Source organism: Adiantum capillus-veneris, chromosome 22, assembly GCF_014529385.1.
Source record: "Adiantum capillus-veneris isolate H3 chromosome 22, ASM1452938v2, whole genome shotgun sequence".
In the NCBI taxonomy this organism is placed as follows: Eukaryota; Viridiplantae; Streptophyta; class Polypodiopsida; order Polypodiales; family Pteridaceae; genus Adiantum; species Adiantum capillus-veneris.
The window spans coordinates 147632122-147647765 of NC_140952.1; the positions used below are offsets into that span (position 1 = coordinate 147632122).

Consider the following 15644-nt stretch of genomic DNA (forward strand, 5'->3'; position numbering starts at 1 on the left):
GACTGTCCATTGGTAGCGTGTTGGAGTGGTAGGCTCTTTCTAGAGACATTAATATAACATTTCATTTCATATATACATATATATCTCTCTCTCTATGTATGTGTGAATGTTTCTTATTCTCTCTCTCTCTCTCTCTCTCTCTCTCTCTCTCTCTCACACACACACACACACACACACACACACACACACACACACACCTTTTCTTGCATTTGTGTGTGTGTCTCTCTAGTCCTCCCAACACTTGATAGCACAGGGAGATACATCATGTTGGTATGCACAGATGGCAACATGGTTTGAGCTACATGATTTCTCTATGGACATGCTCTCCCCTTTAAGTATTTTCTATATGCACCTCTCTCTCTCTCTCTCTCTCTCTCTCTCTCTCTCTCTCTCTCTCTCTCTCTCTCTCTCTCTCTCTCTCTCTCTCAGGGAGATCACTAACTTATACCACATGATCTGTTTGAATTTGATACGCAGAGGACATGTACACAACCTATATAGGAACTGGGCACAAAGATGACTACATATAGAGAGCATTTTCTCTAGCTTACAGAGGATGGGTTCTTATCTACGCCTGCCTACATGGACACTCACTTTTCCCATGGATTATGATGTGCTATAGGACAAATTTGGGCATCATCACATTGATTGGATATTGAGACGGACCAATATCAAGACATTTTAGCTGAGGCTATGTTGTGCCAATTGTCTGAGAGAGAGCTAGAGACAAAGATTCACTATATATGCCATTGTACAACATACAATGAGATAAGTGGCTACCTTCACTGCCCCTTTAGAGAGGGTTTTGGCCTTCTATCTAGAGTTATGAAATACTAGGATTATAGATGTCTTGGTCTCTATATATTAGTGGAGATTCAATGATATCGAACAAGGTTAGTAAGAGAGAGGCTCACACATCAGGAGACACATTTCAGAGACAACTCACGATGCTCTTCCATCTAGAAATTGAGCAATGCCTCTTCCATCCAGAGTTTGAACAAAGACGAGACCAACCAAAGAGGAGGGATACGAGGCACAATCACTAGCAGAGGTATATTGTAGCAGAGCTTGGGAGATCCATGAGGCACAAGATGACGGGATACTCCCATCGACGAAGGAGGCTGCAACATAGGATCATATCTATATTGGTGAGACATGGGAGATGCTCTGTGCAGACTCTCACCATGGAGGACATAGGCACAATCATGCATCACAACCGATGCAAGTCATCTCTAGATTTTGATACATATATTCACCAGTTTGTTTCTGTTCTCTGAGATACACACCCACTTTTTGTATATATACATGTGTGTGTGTGTGTGTGTGTGTGTGAGAGAGAGAGAGAGAGAGAGAGAGAGAGAGAGAGAGAGAGAGAGAGAGAGAGAGAGAGAGAGAGAGAGAGAGAGAGAGAATGAAATGTTATATTAACTTCTTCTAAAAGGCCAAGTTGACCTATGAGACCATAGAGTTGCATCATGGTGAATCTAATACAAGGTTTGGATAAAAGGAAAGAAAGAAACTGACTAAACAGAAACACTACTAGGACTGTAAAAGGTGGGTATCAAGAGCCTAAGATGTGTGTGTGTGTGTGTGTGTGTGTGTGTGAGAGAGAGAGAGAGAGAGAGAGAGAGAGAGAGAGAGAGAGAATGAAATGTTATATTAACTTCTTCTAAAAGGCCATATTGACCTATGAGACCATAGAGTTGCATCATGGTGAATCTAATACAAGGTTTGGATAAAAGGAAAGAAAGAAATTGACTAAACAGAAACACTACTAGGACTGTAAAAGGTGGGTATCAAGAGCCTAAGATGTTTGTGTGTGTGTGTGTGTGTGTGTGTGTGTGAGAGAGAGAGAGAGAGAGAGAGAGAGAGAGAGAGAGAGAGAGAGAGAGAATGAAATGTATATTAACTTCTTCTAAAAGGCCATATTGACATATGAGACCATAGAGTTGCATCATGGTGAATCTAATACAATGTTTGGATAAAAGGAAAGAAAGAAACTGACTAAACAGAAACACTACTAGGACCGTAAAAGGTGGGTATCAAGAGCCTAAGATGTGTGTGTGTGTGTGTGTGAATGGACTATGTTTTCTTCTTTAAGACATCTCTTCTACAGTCTCTCCAAGTGGCCTATGACTTGTATGAGATTCCTGTTACCCATTACCAGCTCTACTTTGACTTTTTCTGATTTCCCGTTTGTAGTATTTTTCATGGGTTTTCCTCGTCTTGAGGTTTCCCATTGGTAATTCAAAATGACATTACAAAAAAAGAGAGTGTGTGTGTGCATGCTTGTGTTGTGTGAATGCATGTGTGTGCGTGCGCTGGGGGGGGGGGGGGGGGGGGGGGGAGCTTACCTTGGCGCACACACATCTATGGAACTCTTCAATCTATTTGTCGAAGTACTCGCGGGAGCAAATGTTCCCAGTGGCTTCTTCACAAATATTATTTGAAATTGCAAGCGTCTCTTATGCGACACTCAACTGGAAAGATAGACATGAGGAAGGTGCCACTTGGCAAAACATTAGTGTTCTTAAGAAATTTTCCACTTTTGTTTTCGAGGACGAAAAAAATTCTCTAAGGGGAGAGTAATATTAGGCTAGAGGCCATGGGCCGGTTTGAACGTAGCTCGGGGGTGCTTATAAAGGGCAAAGGTTGGATGGAGAGTATGCATTCAGAATCCCTATGGTCTATCATGAGCCAGCAAGCTCTTTACACCGCTGGTCCGATGCTTCCTTTGTTGGGTCATAGGTTATTAGAGCAACCTACGAGATCTGCAGAGGGGTTGCCACTCATCCGAGAGAGATTGATGAGACCATTCCACCCAACTGGCATGCCTCCATAGAGGGAGAGATTCCTTTGGGTGTACTTTGATTCTCTTGCACGAGACCCGATTGTCGTTAAGTAGGGGACTCTATTCGTCTTTAGCATCGCCGAGACTGGCCATCATGAACATCACATCAAATTGGATTTTTAGTGTGAGGTTCCACCTGATGATAACAATTGAGTGTCCATTGGTAGTGTGTTGGAGTGGTAGCCTCTTTCTAGAGACATTAATATAACATTTCATTTCATATATATATATATATATATATATATATATATATCTATGTATGTGTGAGTGTTTCTTATTCTCTCTCTCTCTCTCTCTCTTACCTTTTCTTGCATTTGTGTGTGTGTCTCTCTAGTCCTCCCAACACTTGATAGCACAGGGAGATACATCATGTTGGTATGCGCATATGGCAACATGGTTTGAGCTACATGATTTCTCTATGGACATGCTCTCCCCTTTCAGTATTTTTAGATGCACCCTCTCTCTCTCTCTCTCTCTCTCTCTCTCTCTCTCTCTCTCTCTCTCTCTCTCTCTCAGGGAGGTCACTAGACTTCAACGACATGATCTTTGAATTTGATACGCAGAGGACATGTACACAACCTATATAGGAACTGGGCACAAAGATGACTACATATAGAGAGCATTTTCTCTAGTTCACAGAGGATGGATTCTTATCTAGGCCTGCCTACATGGACACTCACTTTTCCCATGGATTATGATGTGCTATTGGACAAATTTGGACATCATCACATCAATTGGAGGTTGAGACGGACCAATATCAAGGCATTTTAGCTGAGGCTAGGTTGTGCAATTGTCTGAGAGAGAGCTAGAGACAAAGATCAACTATATATGCCATTGTACAACATACAATGAGATATGTGGCTGTCTTCACTGCCTCTTTAGAGAGGGTTTTGCCCTTCTATCTAGAGTTATGAAATACCAGGATTATAGATGTCTTGGTCTCTATCTATTAGTGGAGATTCAATGATATCGAGCAGGGTTGGAGAGAGAGAGAGAGAGAGAGAGAGAGAGAGAGAGAGAGAGAGAGAGAGAGAGAGAGAGAGAGAGAGAGAGAGAGAGAGAGAGAGAGAGAGAGAGAGAGAGAGAGAGAGAGAGAGGCTCACACATCGGGAGACACATTCAGAGACAACTCACAATGCTCTTCCATCTAGAAATTGAGCAATGCTCTTCCATCCAGAGTTTGAACAAAGACAAGACTAGCCACTCCAGAGAGGAGGGATAGGAGGCATAATCAGTAGCAGAGGTATATTGAGTGATCGAGTAGCAGAGCTTGGGACATCCAGGGGGCCCAAGATAACAAGATACTCCCATCGATGAAGGAGGCTGCAACATAGGATCAGGTCTATATTGGTGAGACATGGGAGATGCTCTGTGCAGACTCTCACCATGGAGGACATAGGCACAATCATGCATCACAATCGATGCGAGTCATCTCTAGATTTTGATACATATATTCACCAGTTTGTATCTGTTCTCTGAGATACACACCCACTTTTTGTATATATACATATGTGTGTGTGTGTGTGTGTGTGTGTGTGTGAGAGAGAGAGAGAGAGAGAGAGAGAGAGAGAGAGAGAGAGAGAGAGAGAGAGAGAGAGAGAGAGAGAGAGAGAGAGAGAGAGAGAGAGAGAGAGAGAATGAAATGAAATATTATATTAACTTCTTCTAAAAGGCCATATTCTCCTATGAGACCATAGAGTTACATCATGGTGAATCTAATACGAGGTTTGGATAAAAAGGAAAGAAAGAAACTGACTAAACAGAAACACTACTAGGACTGTAAAAGGTGGGTATCAAGAGCCTAAGAGATGTGTGTGTGTGTGTGAAGGGACTATGTTTTCTTCTTCAAGACATCTCTTCTATAGTCTCTCCGAGTGGCCTATGACTTGGATGAGATTCCTGTTAGCCATTACGAGCTCTACTTTGACTGTTTCTGATTTCCCGTTTGTAGTTTTTCATAGGTTTTCCTCGTCTTGAGGTTTCCCATTGGTAATTCAAAATGACATTACAAAAAAAAAGAGTGTGTGTGTTGTGTGAATGCATGTGTGCGTGTGTGCGCTGGGGGGGGGGGGGGGGGGGGAGGGAACTCACCTTGGCGCACACACATCTATGGAACTCTTCAATGCTCTATCTGTCGAAGTGCTCGCGAGAGCAAATGTTCCCAGTGGCTTTTTCACAAATATTATTTGAAATTGCAAGCGTCGCTTATGTGACACTTGTTGCTTAAGTGACACAAGACAATTTGTAAATGTCGCTAAAGGTGGCACAAATTAACAACACTTATCATGCACTATTTGTGACACTTGTAACAATGCTTTAGCGACATTTTTATTAATTTGCTAACATTGTGCAAGCGACGATCAAGCGATGCCCATTGCGTCACAACAAGAAAAGGCCCCTTGTGGTGTGTGTTCCCAACTCTTGCGATATGTTGAGCATCTTCTTGTTGAAAAAGTACCACTAGAGTATTATGTAGTCATATTCCAAAGCTTTTCAGGGAGTAAGTAGTGTAACCTCTATGATTTCACTGTTGTAGAACGAAAATTCTCATTTCGTTAAATCTTTATCTATCCTCTGCTTATTTGTAGTTTCTCTCTTTCTCACTAGTATATTATCAACATTGAAATGTTGACTTTTACTTTGAGTCCTGTGTGTGAGAAAATTTGGGGGGGATCCCGCCTAGAGTGTCGAACCACTAGTTGTCCGTTGATGCAGAATCATATATACATATGCGTCGTCAATTAAGTATTGAAACTAACCCTCATTGTCTGTTAATACTAACCCTCATTTTCTATACAGTAGTCGATGTTTCTTCAAGGTGCTTGGAGCCTGCCAATTTGGAGTACAGCCCATAGCCAGTGCAGTGGCGTATTCAGGTGCTCTCTCTCTCTCTCTCTCTCTCTCTCTCTCTCTCACACACACACACACACACACACACACACACACACACACACACACACACACACACACAGAGTGTTGCAGTGGCGCACACAATCAAATTTCCTGTCTCGATGCAGCCCAAGTGTACCTGTTTAAGAGAATGCAGTGAGATTATGTGTTGAACACTGCTTTTGAAGAGAGCGACATGAGGCAGTCAGCCTTTGAAATACCTTGGTGTTGTCGCACCCTGCTTGTATATACAGACAAGGATGTCTTGTAAGGCCAAATATACCGAGATGTCCAACACTTCTCTTATGCCTGGCAGGGTGCTGCTCTGATCTGTTGATGGGTATTCTGAGCTTTGAAGTGATGGCAAGGGAAAATCTTGGGGTTCGAGTGCTTCGCTCTGAACTGGCACTCAAAGTGCAAGGTGGGAAACTACCTGGAGTTAGCCACCATAGTGGGGTGCTGAGAAGTCATGTAATTGGATGTGGGAGGAGGATTGAAATTGAGTGTGCTGACATTGTAAGAGAGTAGACTAAAGTTGAATCATATTTATCCTGGATTCATCTAGGTATATAAAGACTTGAGAGAATTACGAGATTAGGTAAACCACAATTCATAATGAAACCATAGATCTAGAACCCTCATTGCTACCCTTTGTAAGTGGGGCAATTGGTAGGCAAAAGAATCCCACCTAAAGAGAGGCTTTACAAGAGATACCATCTTTGTGTTGCGTGAAAAAGGTCCTTTCTGTTAGTATTTTGAAATTGTGCAATGGACTACATCTCCCATAGCAATAGGGTACATTGTACAAGAGAAAAACGGGAGACTCTCCCATGCTCACAAAAATATAAAGACTAAATCACGAAAGGAGGTTTGGTGGGGGGGGGGGGGGGGGGAGCCACGTAGGTGGTCGATAGTGCATCTGGATACCCTGGCCAATCGTGAAGAATGGCCATGGCCGCCATTGCTGTATGAAAGCTCGGCATTGTCTTTGTGCTCCATCAGAGCTACCTTGTATTGTGCCATACTGGCCTTGAAGTGTGTATATTAGCTCCAACTAAAGTCTTCAAGGCACGTACTGCCATTGCTAGAGGCTTAGGTGTCCCCTCAAAAACTTTGTAGCGATATCCCCGGCGTGCAGACAAGTGGCCAGGCTACTAATAAGCTGACTGGACTTTGGGCAAGTCCATAGGTAGTGTCTTTGTGTCTGTAAAGGATGCGCACACCAAGAGCAAACCAAGGGGTGTCTGATTCAGCAGTGTCTTTTGAGTCTTTATAGGATGTCCACACCGAGGGCAAATCGAGGGGTGTCCACCATGTGCAAGCTAGATCCCCATGCAATCCCTCTGTATGTGTGAATTGTCAAAGTCGACGATGCGGAAGTATAGAGCTATGGAGAGTGTGCACGAGAGAGAGAAAGAGAGAGAGAGTTTTGCTGAACCAACCAACCATGGCAATGGATTGATAAAATACTAGGTGACCCAACATACACATGCCTTTTCTAAAAACATTTTTAAGTTAATAATGTTTTGTTTTATCTAGTTTTGTTTCATAGCAAACAAAGTGATTTAGTTTGGTTGTTTGTTTGTTTTTGTTTTTCTTTTCTTTTCTTGTGTCCCTTGCTTTTATAGTTTATGAGTGCTTTATTCCCTCTTATAATTCGTGAGTTCAGACTATTCTGAACTTATGAAGGTATATATATAAATTGCCCTAACTAGAATCTTGTCAAATAAGTAAAATAAATACTGAAAGGACAAATTAATAACTAGGATCACATTGGGCATTCACTTGAGATGCATAAACTTTAACACCATCTCTGCATCTCATAGTGGACATATATAGGAAGACCAAGTAGATGTAGAAGCTACCATGGACACCCCAACACCGGTTGGGATACTTGTGAACTTTGAACACATCACGTCCAAGCTTTCCAAGATAATGAATTTTGGAACACATCCTATCCATAAGCCGGCTAACAACAATGAATTTTGCACATGTCCATAGTGTTTTATACATGTCACGTTGGTTTCTTATAGCATCTAAGGTACGGGACGGGACGTTTTGTACGGGGCTTTTAATACGCGTACTAGACATATTTTTCGAGGATCAAAATAAAATACGTCGGGTTTTCTTGAAATGTATATTTTTTACAAGTATTATATTATATGGGTCCACACAGAGGTATATAATTTATTGAAGTCAAATGTTGCACATATTTAAATGGAAAGTTAACATTTATAGACCCTAAACTCTAAGGCAAGCCAACTTTAATTAAGGTCTATAAACTGCCCACGTTTTTTTAACAAGGCAAACATACTTAACGTTTTAAAACGTCCCGTTCTGTACACTATTTAAAAAACACGTTTTTTAGGTGCTACTTTCTTGCCAAATGTAGTGTGCCTTGAACTCTGACACACAGATTCAAACATCAATAACTTGAACTTCGACACACGAGTCCCAATATGTAAAATGCAGCGGAAGTGGATGTTGATATTGCTCAAGACGAGTGCTCCGAAATGTGCTCAAGGGTTCCTTTTACTTTCGGAAGGGAGAGCCTTCCGTCCTTTAGAGAGAGAGTGCGATGATCACAAACAAAGTGAATGCTACTATGAATGAAAGTGCAGAGAGACAGAGAGAGAGAGAGAGAGAGAGAGAGAGAGAGAGAGAGAGAGAGAGAGAGAGAGAGAGAGAGAGAGAAGAATACGACACCAGATGGTTCTCAAACCCTCCTCCAAGGGCCCCCCTCTTTATGGCGAGAGGTCTATAGATTGCACAAATCTGGTACAATGGTCTAGATGCAATGGACTTGCCGACGATGTTGACGACAATGATGACGGGCTGAAAATTGAAAACGCTAGGGCTAAACTGTTGAAATCTGCAAAATGTTGACTTTTTTCTGATATCTGACATTGTGTCGGCGAGGATGACGACGACGACGACTTGACGACGATGCGTTGAAAACGCAGATGCTGAAAACTGAAAACAACGGGCTGAAACTGTAAATGTTGGCTGACTCGTTGGTACTACGAGGATCTGCTGCGGGTAGGTGAGATCTGCGAGGCTAAGGGCTGAATCTGCTGTGGCTAGTTGCTGGAAACTGAAAACGCTGATGTGGTAGGCTGATTTGGCGTCGAAAACGCTAGGCTTGATCTGGGAACCGGAAACGCCAGGCTGGATCTGTTGTTGATGAAAACGCTAGGCTAGATCTGTAAACTGGAAACGCCAGGCTGATCTGTAATAAAAATGCTAGAGAATTTGCATCCAAAAACGCTATCTGCTTTTGTTGACTGAAAACGCTAGGCTATCTTCTACCGGTCTTGCCGAGGAGAGAACACTGCAAGTTGCTGGAACTTCTGTCTCTTTTGCTAAAAAATGCTAGCGCTAGGATTCTTTGATAGTGCCTTAGCAATTTGCCCTACTCACTTTTCCTACTAAAGTTACTTATTACTACTAAAGTTACTTATTAAATAATAAGTGAAAAATGTGTATTTTTGGCAAAAAGGGTTCTATGCTCTGGAAAATGCTCATGATGGAGACTGCATGTCATGCTAATGATTCTGCTATGTGCAATGAGAGGATATGCAACTACTGTAAGTGCCTGGACGTGCACGGCCTGCGCACAGGCTCACAAGAGTGCCAGAACACTTCCTGGGTTGAGCTGAACCCTAGACTTGAGATAGCTTATCCACATGCACATAGGTTAGTTGTGCACGTGACATCCCCTCCTTTTCAAAGTGAGGTACTTGTACCGAGCTGTATGGAGTCGAGGGGGTGCGCCAACAACATGTGGAATCCTGTGAAAAACTCTTCGCCGGCCCACTCTAATGCGTGGGTCGTGCGATACTTGAACTTCATGAAGGTTTGCAGTGCTTGCTTCTTTGGGCTGCATCGAAAGCGACACAAAATGATCTGTTGTGGCTTCAATGCTCTAACTTTGGCTATGGTAGTGGGTCTACCTTCTTCAAGAATCCCCGAGGAGGAAAATTCCTGAAACCACTTCCAACACAAAATCATAATCGTACCCATTCCATGGAGAGTAACTGGGAAAATACTATTCTTCCTAAAAGACTGTGCATGCAATGCAGATGAACAAAGTGATGGAGTGCCAAACCGTTCACCAAACGCACGTAAAAAGTGGGATCAAAACTTGACTTTTCGACCTAAATTTTTCAACTGCGGCAAATCACAACGGAAATGCCGATGCTTGATGGCCAATCTTTCTCGCGCTCTTTCTAAGACTGTGTCATGCCAAGGAAGAGACATGTAAAAGCGATTGACGAAACGGACCATCGCTAAACAATGTGAATTCCTTGAATGCAAACTTTTTTTCTTTTCGAGAGTGATCCGCATACATCCGTGAGTTAGTTATACGCATCGTACAATACGGCATGCCTGTGAAAAGGGAACAGATAAAGAGTGTGACGAAAATACAAGAAATTGTCACGAATGAAAAACTCGAACAATGCGTGCTGACCAATCATGCGAACACACAATACTTCCTGAGTGGGTTTTTGGACCTCGACTCGAGAGCGAAGATCGGTCCCTTGTGACTGATCGTATCTGCAATGAGGTTAGCTTCACTAGAAATATCATCATTCAAACCATCATCCTTGCGAACAATCACATCTCTATCATGCAAACATGTGTGTCGTGCTTTGGAGAAGAAAGGACTGAGAGAGTCTCCTTCTCCTTGTTAGGTGCTGCGGAATGAATGTTTGCGCTTTGCTCAAGATGAGTGCTCCGAACTGTGCTCAAGGTTTTTTTTTGTTCTTATGGAAGGTAGAACCTTCCGTTCTTAATGAGAGAATGCTATGATCACAAACAAAGTGAATAGACACTGTGAATGGAAGTGTATGGGACTGAGAGATAGAGAGAGAAGAGAGATACCACACCAGACGTAAAACCCTCCTCCGAAGGCCCCACTCTCGTCGGCGAGAGTGGTCTACTTATGATTGCACAATCTGGTACAAATGGAATGCATGAGACTGATGCAAGTCTAGGCTATGTCGACGATGACGACGGGGATGACGAAGTCGACCTAAGGGCTGAAATCTGCAATCTTTCTACTGCTGTCCAAAAACGCTATGGGCTGAAATCTGCGACTAGTCCAAAAACGCTGATTTGGGGGCTGTTTTCTGTGGGTCTTTGACGTTGAAGATCTGCAGGTTTAGGGCTGAAAACTGATGATCTTCAAGGCTGAAAACTGAGGTCTTTTTGGGGCTGAATCTGCTACTGTTCTAGGGTCGTACTTGCGGGTTCTCCATGCTGAAAAATGCTGCTGATGCAGATAAAAAACGCGAGCTTGCTGGTTTCAAAAACGCTAGATGGCTGGCTGAATCTTTTGGCGATGAAGGCTTGTGGAAGGAAAAACGCTAGGGACTGAATTTCTTCTTGCTTGGTGGGGGAAACCGCCAAGGTCTTGTGCTAGCTCTAGTTTGCTTATATACAAACTTAGCAAAATTGCCCTACCTACTCTCCAACAAAAGTCACTTAAAAATAATAAGTGAAAAATGTCAAAAATAGGCAAAATAGGCTAAATGCACTGGAAAATTCCCCTGAAGGATGCTGATGGATGCTTATGATCATGTTGTGTGCAACCAGAGGATATGCATCTACACTAAGTGACTGGGCATGCACGGTCTACGAATAGACTCACAAAAGTGCCAGATCACTTCTAATCTAGATTGATTGGACTGACTGAATCCTGTTATGCTGTAGCTTGTCCATGTACACATAGGGTTGGATGTGTCACGTGACATCCTCGCCTTTTCAAAGTGAGGTACTGGTACAAAACTGAATGGCATCGAGGGAGATCGCCAATAGTATCGAGAATCCTGGAAGGGACTCTTCGCCGGCCCACTCTGATGTGTGGGTCGTGCGGTACTTGAACTTCATAAAGGTCTGCAACGCTTGCTTCTTTGGGCCGCGCCGAAAGCGACAGTCTCGTGTGGCTCCTTCGATGCTTCAATCGTCGAGAGTCATGCTTCTTTTTTCTTCAAGAATCTCCATGGTTGAAAATTCCTGAAACCATTTCCAACACAAAACCATAAACATACCTATTCCATGTAAAGTGAGTGGAAAAAATCTTGTCTTCTCTAAAGACTGTGTATGCAATGTAGATGAACATAAAGACGGAGTGACAAACCGTTCATCAAACACATGCAAACAATGATATCGAATCTTTCTCTTATGATCTAGAGCAATCAACCGTGGCAATTCACAACGCATGCCCATGCTTGGTGCTCATTCTTTCATGTGCTCTTTCTACAAATGTGTTATGCCAAGGAAGAGATGAAACCGGCCTGTTCAATCCAAAAAGGGCGGTAGACTTTACTTCAAACCTTGATTTAGCTTTCACCCATTATTAGTCGTCTATTTTACCTGTACTTTCAAGACACAACAAAGGGGAGAGGGATACAGGCTGCTAGATTGCACCTGTATGAGTAGACGGACACCAGATTGGCCCCTAACTTAGGCGCCCCTTTCGGTATTTCTTTATTGTTCAAAAGAGGGAATAAACGCTGTGGTTCCTACAAGCTGCCCCGCACAAACTCGGCTGAATTTCCACTGTTCCAGCCCGATTTCGGCAGCATAACTGTACTAGAACCCTTCACAGTCAGTATTCCCACGCATTGGTCGACTTTCCCGACGCATACGGGCACTTTGCAAAACCTGGCGAGAATCTGCAGCACGCTGAATTCTCTGTTTTCAGCCCTGAAAATGTGCCAGATCCTCTGTACAGCGGTCCCCTTGCATCCCCGAACCTCCTGGGGGTATTAGGGTCCGTTTAGGGCCAAAACCCTAAACCTGCAAAAATACACAGCAGGCTGTAATTTACTGTTTCGGGCTCCGTTTCGCGTGCCGGTCGCATCCCTAGCAAGTCCTCGAGCTCCCGCACCTGTAGGGCTACTTGCCCTTTGAATCGGACGAGGTTTCTGGCATGAAACCTCTCCGAATTCACCTGTACCTGTGGGGGGATTAGCCGCTAGCTAATCCAGTACCTGTACAAGAGGCTCTTGCCTCGGCAATCGTGCATGAACCCACACAACTGTACATTGGTCAAATGAAGAGCCCACTAGAGGGGCATAACATATTGCCAAAGGGGAGAGAGAGGGCAGTGCGTAGCGTGCAGGGCATCACTCCTGGCACCGCACTGTGCATAAGAGGGAAAGCAAGCACTCCATAGCTCTTAACCTGTGACAAAATCTGAAAATGAGGCTCTCCCCCTCCTAAATTCAGCGCCACTTCTTGTTGCATGAGGCAAGTGCACCAGAAGGTGCCACTTGGCACATTTATAAGCATTTTCCCGTTTCGGGGTTGCCGCCTAAAAATCTCCCAACCGGCTGCCCAATTGACTTCACGGCAGACCAAGAAAATGTTCCCTTTGTCATTCCGGAGGTAATGACGTCAACACATTTTCAGGTCCCAAAATAGCAGTTCCCTAAATTTTAGGAGATGCTGCCATTGTATCTTTCTAGGTCATCCGACCCTCTTTGTACACTGCGGCCACATCCAGAAGTGAAATGTAGCCTCTGTAGCAAAGGATTCCACTTTGGCTAGTCAATGACCCCACTTGGCTAACCATAGTCCTTGTCCAACCTTAGTGCTCTCTTGCCCTCAGGCCTGGACTCCCTCTGGACAGTTCCACACTAGCTATGCAATGCAGGGCAGTTAGATTTCCCGAGGGGTGTTTCCAAAAAGTGAAAGTAAATAGATAATAAGAAAGAAATCAACAAAAAGGATAGATAGTAGTCACACGCTGGTGACAAGAGACATGGAATGTGACTTCCTTACATACATACTTTTCTGCTTTTCATGAAAAATCCGCATACATTTGTGCTCATCCACGAGTGAAACGTGCTCAACGTACAATATGTCATGCCTAGTAAAAGGGATCACATAAAGACGCTGACTAAAATACAGGAAACGATCATGAATGAAACACTCGTACAATGCGTGCGTATCAATCATGCGAACACATAATACTTCCTTTGAAGGTTCTTTGGATTTAGGCTCGAGAGCTAAGATCGGTTCTTCGGGATCTATCGAATCTTCTTGTGGGGGATCTATGGACCTCGACTCGAAAGCCAAGATCGATTCTTCGTGATTGATCGAATCTGCAACGAGGTTAGCTTCGCTAAAGCATCCACTAACACATCATCCTTGTGAACAATCACATCATCTTCATGCAACTCATCATGCTTGTGAGAAATCACATCTTGATCATGCAAAACATCATGCTTGTGAGAAATCACATCTTGATCATCATGCAAATCATCATGCTTGTTCTTATCATCCAAATCATCATGCTCATCATTATCATGCAATTCATCATGCTTATCATCATGCAAATCGTGTGTGTCATGCTTTGGAGAAGAAGAGACCGAGAGAGTCTCCTTTTCCCGAATTTCTTGCATTTGTGTCTGAACTTGAGAAAAGAGTCGCAACATCTCTTTCATGTGTCGAGCGCTTTGTTCGGCCGCCAAGTGCGCTTGCTCACGCTCACGCTCCTCTCTTTCTGCTTTTCTTACTTTGGCTTCCAAGCGGGCTTGCTCGCTCGCTCGGGCTATGACTGCCATTCTTTCTTGGTACTTACGCTCTATGGCTGCGATTCTTTCTTCGCTTTCTAACTTCTTGTCCATCATCCTCTTGTCGAAAGCCTCCATAGGAGTTGGTACAACTCGTTGGGGAAGGGGGAGGGTCGGAAAAACCTCCCGGTGGGGAAAATTCTTCTTCGCCTCTCTCATGCTCATCACCTCCAAGCGAAGTAGCCATTCCGCTTCGAGTGATGACCATCCAGTGAAGTTGTGGGTTCTTGTGGTCTTGGGTTCTTAAGTTCACGAGGAACTTGGGTTCTTGGGGGTCTTGGGTTCTTAAGTTCACGAGGAACTTGGGTTCTTGGGGTTCTTGAGGTTCTTGAGGTTTTCTTTCGCTTGCAAACCGTGTTGAGAAGGATCTTCTCTTCACCCGAGTTCTACTCCTTTCTGCAGGCGCACCCCTTTGCGGCCTTGCACTCACACCAAGGTTGCTTTTTCCCACCTCACGTCGATTGGCCGGCCGCTAAGTGCACGGTCCGCTCTCAATGAGTGAAAAGAAACACAAGGGGAGGCTGGACAAGCCCTTCTTTTTGGGGATTCCTATCACTCTTCAAAAACACGATTAGGAATCGACACGCCCAAGCGAACTTGGGTTCACACGATCACAACAAGAAAAAAAATTTCTTGTGATTCTTTCCTTGAGTGATACAAAACACTGCCAAAGCTCTGATACCAATGTTAGGTGCAACGGAATGAATGTTTGCGCTTTGCTCAAGATGAGTGCTCCGAATTGTGCTCAAGGTTTTTTTTGTTCTTATGTGAAACGAACAAAGAGAGGATCTCTCGGCTACACGGACTGCCTACAGATACGCGTCGAACGAACCACCCGACCATAGCCACCATCCAGCAGTCCCCCCGTGCTGGGCCAGCGTCCGAGGACGTAGGCGTGCACCTGTAAGACCGAGCGTCCCATACCACCCGGCCTCACCTCCTCGAGGTGACCTCACGCACTCCTAGCCTCGCGGGCTAACCACTGGCACTCTGCCAATGGGGGTCGATAATTGTAAATGAGGCCTTGGCCTTCCTTTTTTAATAATGGCCGGCCACACTGGCCGGGTTCACACTATGTCCGCCCGGACACTGGACGCCCATCTCGACGGCATCTGGGCTAGATCCCCTCTCCTGTGAGCGGGACATAACATACTTCCCCCCTTAAGAATCATTGATATCCTCATCAATGAAGTGGGGATACTGAGCCTTTAAAGCTCTAACAGGTTCCCAAGTAGCAAATCTTTCAGATTGACCCTTCCATTTAATTAAGTACTCGTCATAAGCCTTTTGACGTGAATGACGGGTACGATGATCTAAAA

The 15644-nt window shown here is 44.0% G+C and overlaps 1 protein-coding gene across 2 annotated transcripts in view; it reads left to right on the forward strand.

The window, feature by feature from the left end:
* The first annotated feature begins 5496 nt into the window (after positions 1–5496).
* LOC147430401 (SKP1-like protein 21) overlaps positions 5497–15644 on the forward strand; it is a 102974-nt gene continuing 92826 nt past the window's right edge. Inside the window, exon 1 of one of the 2 annotated variants that reach the window (XM_086494864.1) lies at positions 5497–5727. The gene's annotated coding sequence lies outside the window, so the exon portion shown is untranslated. The remainder of the gene's footprint in view (positions 5728–15644) is intronic. The other variant, XR_015185786.1, reaches the window with a different exon arrangement.